A 15,060-nucleotide genomic window follows, 5' to 3' on the forward strand; every position below is an offset into this window, starting at 1 on the left:
GAGTTGTATATGATGCAACCAGTAGGTTTTGTCGATCCTAAAGGTGCCAACAAAGTGTGCAAGCTCCAGCGATCCATCTATGGACTGGTGCAAGCATCTCGGAGTTGGAATATATGCTTTGATGAGGTGATCAAAGCATATGGTTTTATACAAACTTTCGAAGAAGCTTGTATTTACAGGAAAGTGAGTGGGAGCTCTGTATCATTTCTAATATTATATGTGGATGACATATTGTTGATTGGAAATGATATATAATTTCTGGATAGCATAAAACGATACTTGAATAAAAGTTTTTCAATGAAAGACCTCTGTGAAGCTTCTTATATATTAGGCATCAAGATATATAGAGGTAGATCAAGACGCTTAATTGGACTTTCACAAAGCACATACCTTGATAAAGTTTTGAAGAAGTTCAAAATGGATCAGTCAAAGAAAAGGTTCTTTCCTGTGTTACAAGGTGTGAAGTTGAGTCAGACTCAATGCCCGACCACTGCAGAAGATAGAGAGAAAATGAAAGCCATTCCCTATGCCTCAGCCATAGGTTCTATCATGTATACTATGCTGTGTACTGGACCTGATGTGTGCCTTGCTATAAGTTTAGAAGGGAGGTACCAAAGTAATCCAGGAGTGGATCACTGGACAGCGGTCAAGAACATCCTGAAATACCTGAAAAGGACTAAGGATATGTTTCTCGTTTATGGAGGTGACAAAGAGCTCATCATAAATGGTTACATTGATGCTAGCTTTGTCACTGATCCGGATGACTCTAATTCACAAATCTAATACGTATTTATATTGAATGGTGGAGCTGTCAGTTGGTGCAGTTCCAAGCAGAGCGTCGTGGCGGCATCTACGTATGAAGCAGAGTACATAGCTACTTCGGAAGCAGCAAATGAAGGAGTGTGGATGAAGGAGTTCATATCCGATCTAGGCGTAATACCTAGTGCATCGGGTCCAATGAAAATCTTTTGTGACAATACTGGAGCAATTGCCTTAGCGAAGGAATCCAGATTTCACAAAGAACCAAACACATCAAGAGATGCTTCAACTTCATCCATGATCAAGTCAAGGAGGGAGACATAGAGATTTGCAAAATACATACGGATCTGAATGTAGCAGACCCGTTGACTAAGCCTCTTCCACGAGCAAAACATGATCAACACCAAGACTCCATGGGTGTTAGAATCATTGCAATGCAATCTAGATTATTGACTCTAGTGCAAGTGGGAGACTGAAGGAAATATGCCCTAGAGGCAATAATATAGTTGTTATTTTATATTTCCTTATTCATGATAAATGTTTATTATTCATGCTAGAATTGTATTGATCGGAAACCCAAATACATGTGTGAATACATAGACAAACACTGTGTCCCTAGTGAGCCTCTACTTGACTAGCTCATTGATCAAAGATGATTAAGGTTTCCTCACCATGGACATTAGTTGTCATTTGATAATGAGATCACATCATTAGGAGAATGATGTGATGGACATGACCCATCCATTACATTAGCATAATGACCGTTCAGTTTTGTTGCTATTGCTTTCTTCATGTCAAATACATATTCCTTCGACTATGAGATTATGCAACTCTCGGATACCGGAAAAATACATTGTGTGCTTCAAACGTCACAACGTAACTGGGTGATTATAAATATGCTCTACACGTATCTCCGAAGTTGTTTGTTGGGTTGGCATATATCGAGATTAGGATTTGTCATTCTGAGTATCGGAGAGGTATCTCTAGGCCCTCTCGATAATAAACATCATAAGAAGCCTTGCAAGCAATATGACTAATGAGTTAGTTGCGGGATGATGTATTACGTAACAAGTAAAGGGACTTGCCGGTAACGAGATTGAACCAGGTATGAAGATACCAACGATTGAATCTCGGGCAAGTAACATACCAATGACAAAGGGAATAACGTATGTTGTCATAACGGGTTGACCGATAAAGATATTTGTAGAATATGTAGGAACCAATATGAGCATCCTAGTTCCACTATTAGTTATTGACCGGAGAGGTGTCTCGGTCAAGTCTACATAGTTCTTGAACCCGTTGGGTCCACATGCTTAACGTTCGATGAAGATTTAGTATTATATGAGTTATGTGATTTGGTGACCGAATGTCGTTTAGAGTCTCGGATGAGATCATGGACATGAAGAGGAGTCTTGAAATGGTCGAGAGGTAAAGATTGATATATAGGATGATAGTATTCGGACACCGGAAGTGTTCCAAAGTGTTTCGGGTATTTATCCGAGTACCAGGGGGTTACCGGAACCCCCAGGGGGAATAATGGGCCATATGTGCCATTAGAGAGGAGCACACTGTAGGATCGAAAGTATGTCTAGAGGGGGGGTGATTAGACTACTTGACCAAATAAAAACTTACCTTTTTCCAATTTTAGTTTTTGGCAGATTTTAACAACTTTGGACAAGTCAAGCAATCTTAACACAATTCAAGCAAGCATGCAAAGAGTATATGAGCAGCGGAAAGTAAAGCATGCAACTTGCAACAATGTAAAGGGAAGGGTTTGGAGGATTCAAACGCAATAGGAGACACAGATGTTTGTGTCATGGTTCCGATAGGTGGTGCTATTATACATCCACGTTGATGCAGACTTCAACCAACGAAGGGTAACGGTTGCGCGAGTCCACGGAGGGCTCCACCCATGAAGGGTCCACGAAGAAGCAACCTTGTCTATCCCACCATGGCCGTCGTCCACGAAGGACTTGCCTCACTAGCGGTAGATCTTCACAAAGTAGGCGATCTCCTTGCCCTTACAAACTCCTTAGTTCAAGTCCACAATCTTGTCGGAGGCTTCCAAGTGACACCTAGCCAATCTAGGAGACACCACTCTCCAAGAAGTAACAAATGGTGTGTTGATGATGAACTCCTTGCTCTTGTGCTTCAAATGATAGTCTCCCCAACGCTCAACTCTCTCTCACAGGATATGGATTTGGTGGAAAGAAGATTTGAGTGGAAAGCAACTTGGGGAAGGCTAGAGATCAAGATTCATATGGTAAGAATGGAATATCTTGGCCGCAACACAAGTGTAGGTGGTTCTTTCTCAGAAAAAGTAAGTTGGAAGTGTAGGTTTGTTCTGATGGCTCTCTCTCTCTGAATGAAAAGGTGGTGGAGGGGTATATATAGCCTCCACACAAATTCTAATCGTTACACACAACTTGCCAATCTCTGTGGGACTGAATTGTTAAACTCGGTCGGACCGATTCGGCAAAGCTAGTGACTGTTAGGGTTTTCGGTGGGACCGACACGCAACTCGGTAGGACCGATATGGTTGGGGTTAGGGCATAACATAATCTCGGTGAGACCGATTACACAAACTCAGTGAGACCGATTTAGGTAATAAGCTAACCAGAGAGTTGGTCAGGTAAACTCGTTGGGAGCAATCGCTCATTTCGGTGAGACCGAAACGTTACAAAGGGGAAACAGAGAGTTTATATTGCAATCTCGGTGGGACCGATCGCTCATTTCGGTGAGACCGAAATGTTACGAAAGGAAACAGAGAGATTACAATCCCATCTCGGTGAGACCGAGATCACTATCGGTGAGACCGATTTGCCTAGGGTTTGTGGCGGTGGCTATGACATTCGAACTCGGTGGCGCCGGATAGAAAGAATTGGTGGGGCCTAGTTTGACTTTTGGTTTAGGTCATATGTGGATGTGAGAAAGTAGTTGAGGGCTTTGGAGCATATCACTAAGCACTTTGAGCAAGAGCCTCATTAAGCAACACCTCATCCCTTCTTAATAGTATTGGCTTTTCCTATAGACTCAATGTGATCTTGGATCACTAAAATAGAAAATATAGAGTCTTGAGCTTGGATATTGAGCCAATCCTTTGTTCTTAGCATTTTGAGGGGTCCACTTTTCTCATCCATGCCATGCCAATCATTGAGCTTTCCTGAGATATTAATCTTGAAATAGCATTGGCTCAATGAGCTATATGTTGTTAGAAATTGCCAAAACCACCTAGGGATAGTTGCATTTTCAATCTCCCCCTTTTTGGTAATTGATGACAACATATAGATCAAAGCTTCGACAAATGATAATAAGAGTGAAACACATTGTCGCTTTAAGAAGTATGTGAAAAGCAAGAGCCCCCCCTAAATTTGTGCATAGTTCAAGATTTTCTTTGGACTGCAAATGCACAATGAGTTAGGAACATGGGTTACTCTTCCACGTCACATACATCTTGGTGGAGCGCTCAAAATGATAATAATGAAATACATGCACTCATCACCAAGCAAAGTGAATGATCATATATGGGGATATAAAAGGATAAAGTCTTCCAACAAGCATTAAGGTAGCATATGATCAAACACATGATCATCCAAGTATCACACAAAAGCATAAAGTATCGCAAACAAGCAAATAAACAAAGTTCAACCACCAAAAAAAAGGGAGAATAAAAATCAACACTCTCTCTTGAAGCCTATGATCTATACATTTTCTCCCCCTTTGGCAACAAGTTACCAAAAAGTTCATAAAAAATGCATAGTGCTAGATCGACTCTCAGGCTTGGTCTTCAGGTGGTGGTGTAGATAACATGCCAAGGACGAAGGCATCAGTTGATGTAGATGATGCTGGTGGAGTGGTTGCTGGAGCCAGTGGCACTGAAGCTGTAGCTGTTGCAGATGAAGTTGCTCTAGGGTCTGTAACATGCACTACAGCAGATCTCTGTCCTCTGGGCACTCTAGCAAAAGTATCAGTGGTAGACTTGCCCTTATTCTCCTGCACTTCATCCTGAAGTTGCTCAACAACGGACTGGATCTCAGTGACCTTCACATCTAAGTCATAGAACTTCTGCTCCATGATCCTCTCCAAGCTCTCCTGGTTTTGAGTCAGGGTAGCCAATCCCTTCTCAATCCTCAGAGTGGAGGCAATCAAGTAGCCAAGCTGATCTTGCTTGCTCTTCAGAAAATACTAAGATGCCTCATCAGTGGTTAGCATCTTTGCAACCTTTTCAGCCCTTGCCTTCTCCCTCTTGGCTTGTGCGTGCACAGAAGATGGTTCATTTTCATCCATCACCACAGTGTTGTCCTCAAAGTCTGGGTTGATGGGCATGTGTTCCTTGTCCAGGAGATATGTGCCAGTGCCCATTTTGGAGTTGATTAGCTCCTGGATCTGTGGGGCATACCCACAACTCCTCTTCTGATCCACAGCTGTTCTCTTAATGGTTTCCACAATTAGGCTCACTAGTCATCAACCCGTGCATTTGCACGGGCTAGCACTTTTAATATAAAATATGAGAAAGTGGGTACCAATTAGAAATGTTGGACAGTAATATGAATATGTTATTATTGGTTATTATTATTATTATTATTATTATATTGATAGACAACATGGCTACAAATTCAAAAGTTGTTGCATGTATCATGTGTTCATGACATATCTAAAAAGTATATTATCAAGTGCCCCTATTGAAACATATATGTTCCCGTATTTTCACTACCTTAAAACACATGCATCTTCGTTTCTTCGACAGAAGTGAAGTAGAATTTGATCATAAAACCCTTTGCTTCACTGATTAGATTTTATATGTGTACAACATTTAAGCAGAAGTCCTTCCTGGGGAACAATGGATTGCACCTAGTTTTGTTTGATCATATAAGAATATGTTTCCATAGACAACAATGGACAAAATGTAAGAATACATTTTCTATCAAAATATGTGCCATGTGAAGGCTGGCCATGTATAAGAATATGTTTTCTATGAAAATACGTGCCATTGTAGCAAATAATATTTATAAGATATTTCTATTTTCTCATACCTTTAAGAACAATAAATTCTTACTGAATTTATTTTATGATTAATAATATGGCTGGGAACTTTGTGATAGATTACTCGGATTTAAGCTGTGTGTACCAAAAAAATCTTAAAGAATTTCATTATCATTGTGCCAGGATTTTTTTAATACTTTCTATTCCTACTACACATACACATACATACACAATCACATACATAATCATGTGTTCCTATGAGATCTTTATGCCGAATCATACATCCAGATATATTTTGTTACTATAGTAAGTTAGGTGGTTCGAAGATACTTTAATATATATTTTACCTTACTTATAAGGCCAAAATAAGGATATGCTTGGACGTATTAAAATATGCAAGTAATGAGTATTAGCAATCCGCACATGTGAAGAATATCATGTGAATCCATGTAATCCATCAATTGCAAGCATGCCATGCAAAGTAGTATACCGGCCAAAAGAATAAGTATTGTTTGCATGCATAACAATAATAATCAATGCTAGAGCTGATTTAGCATGAAATCTGAACTTGCAAGACACCACTATATTGCACCTGGCAACATCGGATGCAGCCATCACACAACAGCGTATAGGAGCAGCTCGTCATGCTGGTCGGTACACGTCGTCCCTTCATGATATGAGCCGCTCCATCCAAGGTGATTTATATATGTTTGTCAAGCAAGATGCGCTCATCCACATCCTGGCAAATTAGTTAGCGAAGTAGACCGTCCTTTCCTTGCAGAAGACCGGCATATGCTCCCTTGTTCAGAGCGTTTATTAGGAGTAGTAAGCAAATCAGTAGAATTTTGATTGGATTTAAATTTTAAAAAGACTTGGAGAGATGTAAGATAGAACTGAATAGTCTTTGATCACATGGATGCCCTTTGCTTTTCAATTTTGTCGACACATTTACTATTTAAAATATTCTTGCATATGATTTTTAGGCAGGCCAACCATGAAATGTTATTTGTTGGTACTGTATATCGTAAACATGATGTGACGGACTACTCACTACTGATGATATTGATCTGTTGTCTTGCTTAGTTGGAAATGGGTGAAGCGATCCGGGGCAGGCGGCTAACTCTAGCGCCCCGGCCTTCCACTTCCGGGCCGGCGACATCGCCCGCGTCGGAGGGACCGAGTGGGTCGAGGTTCTCCTGCCTGGATTCGGATTCCGGTTCCTCCGATGAGGAGGAGGCGCCCGCAGTGGGCGTCAAGTTAGCACTTGAAGTGCGGGATGAAGATGCGGGAGGCGCGGCTTGGACTCCGGTGGTTCGCCGGAGGAGGAAAACTGAGGCGGAAATTGTTCAAGAATTCTGGACTGATGCGGGTTTTCCTACTCCGGTGGTTCGCCGGAGGAGGAATACAGATGCAGAGGGCTCGGGGCGGGCTGGTTCAGCGTTGCCGTCTAGCTCGGTGGCGTCGCTACCTCCCAGCCGGATGCCCTCGTCGTCACCGTCCGGTCTGCGAATGGCCCGACCACCGCGGATGGGGTCCTGGCGAGGTCCTCTGCCGCCGCGCAGGGTCACGCCGCCGCCAGTACTTGGGCAGTTCATGGATGCAGCCAAGTTCAATCCTTCCTTGAGGGGACGGGAGAGATCGCCGGCGACGGCCGCATCGACGAGATCTGACGTTGATCAAGCGGCTGTTTCGGAGGCGAATTCTCAGGAGTTTCAAAATCGACCGGCCTCGGAGAGCGGCCCCATGTAGCATGCAGGAAGGGAACCGGGCCAGGATTTTTCTTGGGCCTTTCTAAGGAGGCGCATGAGGGCTCTCTAGGGTGGATACCCTACTCTCACGCCGTTGATTGTGCAAGCAGTCACAGACAAGCCGCCACCGTCCACATCGTCATTGGTTTCTGCCGCACAGTCCTCGACCGCCGCCGCCAAGCCTCTGCACCCCTCGCGGACGCCTTCACCAACTCCTACACCGTCTTCCTGCACCGGGGTTGCCCGCTCCTACGCGGCGGTCGCGGCGGCGCTGTTGAGCCCCATGGCGGGCGTGCCTCCTGCGGCGCGGGCCGCCTCGGCCACGGGAGGGTCGAACCCCCCTACTACTCCGGGCGTGGGGGCGCCACCGGCTCCCTCGCGCCCTCCGGCTCAGGCGCCGGGCTTCTACGGTCCGCGACAACAGCAGCGAGGACCGGCACCAGTATACATCTATGGTGGGAACCAGCCCCCTGGTTATGCCCAGGCTGGGCAGTACCTCTCGCCGTATGGTCCGGCCGTTGCCGGAGTGCAGGCCCCCACATATGGGGCTTCGCAGACCGGGTTGTCCGCTCCGCCACTGTTTCATCCAGGGGGGGTTGTGGCACATCCGGCTCAAAAATGCAAAAAGAAGAAGAAGCCACAACAGCAGCAGTTTGCCGATGGAGCCTTACAACATGGTTTTCACCCTCCTCCTCAACACATGCCGGTTTAGCAACAGTTTCCGCATCAACCCATACCACAGCAACACGTGCAGACTCACCAAGACCAATATCAGCAGGTTGTGCAGCCACAGATGCCGCAGGCACTAGCTACCGTCGCTGTCACACCACAGGTGGTTCTCGGGACTGATGTGCAGGTGGATCCTACAGTACCTAAGCGCAAGGCCAAGAAAGGGGTCCGTTGCTGGAAGTGTGCGGTAGATACGCATGCAGCGAAGGATTGCACTGTGCAACATTACTGTTATATTTGTGACAAAATAGCTCATCCGACGTTGCAGTGCCCGGTTCTTAAACTCTCTAAGCCCAATGCTTTTGTTTCGGGAGTTGGTGCTGACGAGACTTACTTTGTACAATTGCAAGATGGCGTGGTGAAAGAGCACTTGGCGCCGACACAGACACCGATCGCACGTGTTCAGGTTACTGGCTTGATGGTACCGGCTAGCGTCGTCGAGAGTCAAATTGCCAGAAGATGTCCGGTCCGTGATCAATGGAAGTGGGAGGCTATTCAGCATGGGTCTGATGCTTACCTTGTTAGCTTCCTGTCTTTCGAGGATTTAGACAGGCTCGATGGAATCCAGATGAACGTGCCGTCAGTTAATGCCCAGATGACTGTTACCGCATGGACATCGCAGGAGGTTCCGCATAAGATCGAACTGCAGCAGATTTGGCTTCATGTTGAGGGTGTTCCCCATACGGTGCGTCATTTTTTGGGCTTATGGGCCGTTGGTACTCTTATGGGTAAGACCTTGGACGTGGATCTTATTAGCCCGCGACGTCATGGAGTGGTCCGTATTCTCGTGGCTATGACTAACACTCAGATTCTGGCAAAGTGCAAGGATGATGTTGGGCCTTTTGTCGCAACGGATGTAGTGGTCAAGCTCAAGGGCTACACGTTCACTTTCAGGAGGGAGCCTGCAGGATATACTCCGGATTCAGACTTTGTTCCGTTCATTTGGAGACGCAAAGATGATAATGCTGATGATGATAGCGGTGCGAAGGAGAAGGATAATGAGATGGACACCTCGGAACACACTGGCAACCCAACCATCAATTCATCTTCTAGTACTGCCCAAGCGGAAGACATTCAAATGCCTCAGGTGCAACGACGGGATCTCGCGAGCATTGGCCTTGGTGGTGTGCCAGGAGGTGGCCCTTCAACTGTAGTCACTCCGTTCAACTCCAAGTCGGTGCAGGCCACCGGCCTCTCGGCGGGACGCCCAGACTCATCATCGGTGCACCGACAGCTAGCGGGTCAGGTGGCGTTGCAACCGTCGTCGCCAATACCGACGGTAGCGACACAGCTGGCTGCTTCTATTACGGTGCAGGACAGAGGCGACACGACATGGGGACCGGACGGGGCTTCGAAGCACCAGAAACTAGCTGCGCTGCAGGCAGTCGCCCAGCTACCTGCTCGTGATGAGCTGGGCAAGCTGGCCCTGGCTGGGTGTGGCGCTGAAGGCCCAACCTCCCGTCTACAACCATGCATGCATACTGCGGCTGGGCGTGGTGCCGCAGGACCGGAGTGGATGCATGCACCGGCTGGCCATGGTGCTGAACGGCTGGCCTCGGGTGTGCAGCCATGCATGCATGCACCCGTGGCTGCTCTTAAGCCCCAGGTGAAGGCCATGCAACCTCCTGTTGTACAGATTGTAAAGACAGTTGACTCTACGAGTTTGGACGCCCTTCAGCTGCAGGTGGAGCCGGCCACGTCCATCTCTACCGCATTCACTGGTACGACTGGTCCGGCCCCTCTTCAGACAATGACCTCGTCGTTCGAGCCTGTGGTTGAGATTGTCGGGGAGGGGGTTGCTACTCCACCATCATCCCCTTCACCGGCAGTAGAGCAGGCGCCACAACCTCCAATGGGGATGACACCTACACGACGGAGTAGTCGGCATTCTGTTGCCGACGACAGTTCTATGGACACAGATGAGGACTCTTTGGCCAAGGCTATGCGGCGTAAGGCAGCGCAAAACCTCGACAACCAAGGTATTACGTCATCACCCAAATCCTTTTTAGATTTTTCTAATACTGCCATCGTTTCTAAGTTAAATAAAGTGGGTGTCAGTCTTGGAAAGAATGAGAAGGATATTTCTATTTCGACTAACGCTTTGAAACATGTGGAATATGACCGATTAAAAGTTACTCCACGTGTTTCTAGCAAGTCTTATGTCTCCTGTACTGATGAGGAAGAGCTGCATGCCACATCAGATGGTCAGCTACTCTCTCATTTAGTAGGGGCGGTTTCGGACGTGGGTCTAGATGAACCCGGGCTTAGTTCATTGATTGAGCTTACAGCATTCGGACGTAAATCAAAGACCGCACATTCGAAAAAAGATAGTAAGTCCCATAAGAGGGCAAAGTGTTCTAAATCTCCTATTGTTTCCTCATGAATGGAATGTTTTTTAATAGCAGAGGTCTTCGTGACTTGGCTAAACATTTATTCATTGCAGAATGTAATAGGGAATACAATTTAGATTTTTTGGCTATCTCTGAAACGGGTAGACGTGATTTCTCAGTAAGTCTGCTTAACCGTCTTTCTGGCGGGATAGACTTTACTTGGGTTTCGCGACCACCTAGAGGTCGTTCTGGGGGCATTTTACTTGGCGTAAATACAGGGACTATGGATGTTTTGGCTAGTTCGAATGGCGAGTTTCACGTTAAACTCCATATTCGCAACAAGGCCGACAACTTCACATGGACCCTCGTCGCCGTGTATGGGGCAGCCCAGGAGGAGTTCAAGGCCGATTTTCTTCGTGAATTGGTTAATCTGGCGAAAGATAATCCCTATCCCATTCTTATAGGTGGGGATTTCAACTTGCTTCGATTTCCAAATGAGAAAAGCCGTGGTAGGTTCGATAATCATTGGCCTTTCCTTTTCAATGCTGTCATCGACAGTCTAGATTTGCGAGAGGTTTCTATGATTGGAAGACAATTCACATGGGCGAACAGTCTTCCGGAACCGACATACGAGAAACTAGATCGCGTTTTAATGGATACCGAATGGGAATCAAAATTTCCTATGGTTTCTGTTCATGCTCTACCTCGTATCGAGGCTTTATCAGACCACACACCCATTCTTCTAACTACTGGGTTGCCACGACCACAACATAGACGCAAGTTCAAGTTCGAACTTGGGTGGTTGCTTCGGGATGGCTTCCATGACATGGTCAAGGAAGTGTGGGAGAAACCAGTCGCCGGGCCTACCCCAATACACAGATGGAATAACAAAATGCGTGCATTACGTAAATTCCTTGGTGGTTGGGCCAGGCATACGGTGGGTATCCTCAAAAAGGAGAAGCTTCGTCTTTCATCTATCATTGATGAATTAGAAGCTTTGGCAGAGGTTAGACCTCTATCTGAGCATGAAATTGAGATCAAGAATCATTCAAATGCACAGATAGCAAACATGCTACGTGAAGAGGAACTCAAATGGTACCAACATTCTAACTCGCAATTTATCCTAAAAGGTGATTCGAATACTAGATATTTTCATGGAGTCGCCAATGGCAGACACTGAAAGAAAATTATTCATTCCCTACAACAGGATGAGGGAGTGATTGAGGGGCATGAGCAACTTAAATCTTATATCACTAATTATTATAAAAATCTGTTCAGAGCCCCAGAGGATGGAAACTTCTCGATGGATGAGACCCGAACAGATGACATCCCTAAGGTCTCTGATGAGGAAAACAACCTTCTAACAGCCCCATACTCTGAGGAGGAAGTTAGAAAGGCAGTTTTCCTAATGGAGCATAACAAAGCCCCGGGTCCGGATGGTTTTCCTGCTGAGTTCTATCAGAAATTCTGGGAAGTCATCAAACCGGATCTCCTACTTTTGTTTACCGACCTACATGCTGGCCAACTATTGTTCCGCTTAAACTTCGGTGAGATTATTTTATTACCTAAGGTTAATGAGGCTGAACAGATACAACAATATAGACCTATTTGCCTCCTTAATGTTAGTTTTAAAATATTCACAAAGGTTGCGACTACTAGGCTAAATTCGGTTGCTGAACATGTGGTTCGGCCTTCACAGACAGCTTTTATGCAAGGCAGACACATCCTAGATGGAGTTGTTATCCTTCATGAAACAGTCCATGAATTACACCGGAAAAAGTTAAATGGGGTGGTACTCAAAATAGACTTTGAAAAGTCTTATGAGAAAGTCAAGTGGCCTTTTCTTCAACAGACTCTCAGAATGAAAGGATTTTCTGAAGAGTGGCGCGCTATGATCCATAGCTTCGTTTCTGGAGGTAGTGTTGCCATTAAGGTCAACGATGATGTTGGACACTATTTCCAAACGAAGAAGGGATTGCGACAAGGTGACTCGGTATCGCCCATGCTATTCAATATAGTGGCGGATATGCTAGCGGTCATGATTGAGTGTGCCAAGGTTGATGGCCAAATTGATGGGGTAGTAAATCATCTAGTTGATGGTGGTCTCTCTATACTTCAATATGCCGATGATACGATTCTCTTCATGGATCATGACCTCGAGAAAGCGAGAAATCTGAAACTAATTTTATCAGCATTCGAGCAACTCTCGGGTCTAAAGATCAATTTTCATAAAAGTGAATTGTTTTGCTTTGGCGAGGCTCAAGACGAGGCTCACCTGTACGCTCAACTGTTCGGATGCGGGTTGGGTCAGTTTCCCATCACATATTTGGGGATACCGATACATTATCGGAGACTCACAAATGCTGAATGCAAACACGTCGAGGAGAGACTGCAAAAAAGACATAGCAGTTGGAAAGGTAAACTGCTGTCTCTGGGTGGAAGATTGGTACTCATAAATTCAGTACTTAGTAATATGGTACTATATATGATTTCCTTCTTCCAGTTACCGAAAGGAGTTTTACATAGATTGGATTATTTCCAATCAAGATTCTTTGGGCAAGGAGATAGCGAGAGTAAGAAATATCGACTGGCTAAATGGAGTGTGGTTTGCCGTCCCAAAGACCAAGGCGGGTTGGGCATTCATGACCTTGAGGTTAAGAATAGGGCCCTCCTCGGCAAATGGTTGTTTAAATTACTAACGGAAGATGGTGTATGGCAAACCCTCCTAAGGAGGAAATATGTGGGTTCCAAGGCGATATCCCAAGTATATTGGAAGCCTGGGGATTCCCACTTTTGGGCAAGTCTAATGGCTACGAAGAAATATTTCTTCTGCTATGGATCCTTCTCGATTAAGGACGGCTCGGAAATTAGATTCTGGGAGGACAAGTGGCTAGGAAATGCCACACTCCGGGAACAATATCCGGCTCTATACAACATTGTACGCCACAAAGGTGATACTATCGCCACGGTAATGGAATCATTTCCACCAAATGTGACGTTCAGAAGAGACTTAATTGGACCCAGACTCCAATCGTGGAATATCCTGCTCCAACGGTTGTCCAGGATGCAATTGTCACATGGGTCTGATGTATTCCGATGGAACCTCCATGGGAATGGACAATTCTCAGTGGATTCTATGTATAGAGCATTAATTCAGTCCGATGTGCCAGTTGTTAATAACAAGAAGATCTGGAAGATGAAGATACCTCTTAAGAATAAAATCTTTGCATGGTATCTTCGTCGCGGAGTCATTCTTACTAAAGATAACTTTATTAAGAGGAATTGGCATGGAAGCCCGCAATGTGTATTTTGTCACCATGAGGAGACAATAAAACATTTATTCTTTCAATGCAAATTGGCTCGTTCTATATGGTCAGTCATCCAAATAGCTTCTGGCTTGTATCCTCCCTGTAGTGTTGCTAATGTATTTGGCAACTGGTTACATGGGATTGATCACAGGTTTAGAACTCTTCTCAGGGTGGGAGCGCTTGCCATTATTTGGTCGCTTTGGCTATGTAGAAATGATAAGGTTTTTAACGATAAAAGTACTTCTCTGTTGCAGGTTATCTACAGATGTACCGGGACTCTTTGTTTATGGTCCTCTCTACAACGCGTGGAGAATTGAGGCCTGTTTACGAAGGTGTGTACACGATTGGAGGCTACGGCGAGGGATACTTTTACCCAACATGGGTGGCAGCATGATCTAAGGATTGGCCCCCCTCCAAATTAGGCGTTATACGGACTCTACATGTTTCGTTGTAATTCGCCTTTCTATTTTTATTTTGTGTGAGAGGATCTTATTTGGCTGTGTGCATCTTAGTCATGCAGAGGCCGGGTGTAATGCTTAAATCTTTTAAGTAATAAAACGCCCCTTTTCGAACGAAAAAAAATATATATCAACAAAACTCGCCAATGAGAACTGAACCATAATTTAAGTGGCCCAGTGTGGCCAACCCAATAAATCAAATCTTAGTCTGATTCCTTAAAAAATATTGTATTCCTCAAATAAATAAATAGAAAATGTCACATAACCTACTTTTAATATGATTTCATATGTCCTTAGTCTCGTGGACTATACCCATTAGTATTAAGTCTTGACTCGATTCAAGTCAATCTCGACCAACTCTACTTCCGTAGTAGACAAACTTCCGCTCAAATCTTGTAGACATATATTGAATCCGCAGAACATGTTAGATTTATTTTCTGAGCTGCATATAGAAAAAATAAGTTAGATGTATGATTGATTGCATTGTGAAAAAAGAAAAATATAAATGCAAAACCCATCTCTTACTACACTTGGTTCCATCTACTCAAAGTTCAAATAGCTCCTTTTGGCAAATGAATCATTGTGCGATAAAATAAGGAACTGTAATATTGACCGTACATGGAAAACTAAGATTGAAAGGTCGAAGAGGAGCACAATTAGGAGATCCCACATGTTTGAGTTGATCATACATTCTAAATCAACATATCATGAGATAAAATCATGTACTGGAATATACATGCTAGAT

General features: G+C 44.7%; 1 pseudogene; it reads left to right on the plus strand.

Annotated features, from left to right (window-relative positions):
- Nucleotides 1–8,283: 8,283 nt before the first annotated feature.
- LOC147979363 (uncharacterized) lies at nucleotides 8,284–14,174 on the plus strand (annotated as a pseudogene).
- Nucleotides 14,175–15,060: the final 886 nt, after the last annotated feature.

This window comes from Triticum urartu, chromosome 3A (genome assembly GCF_056163025.1).
Source record: "Triticum urartu cultivar PI428250 chromosome 3A, HENAU_Tu73, whole genome shotgun sequence".
Lineage (NCBI taxonomy): Eukaryota > Viridiplantae > Streptophyta > Magnoliopsida > Poales > Poaceae > Triticum > Triticum urartu.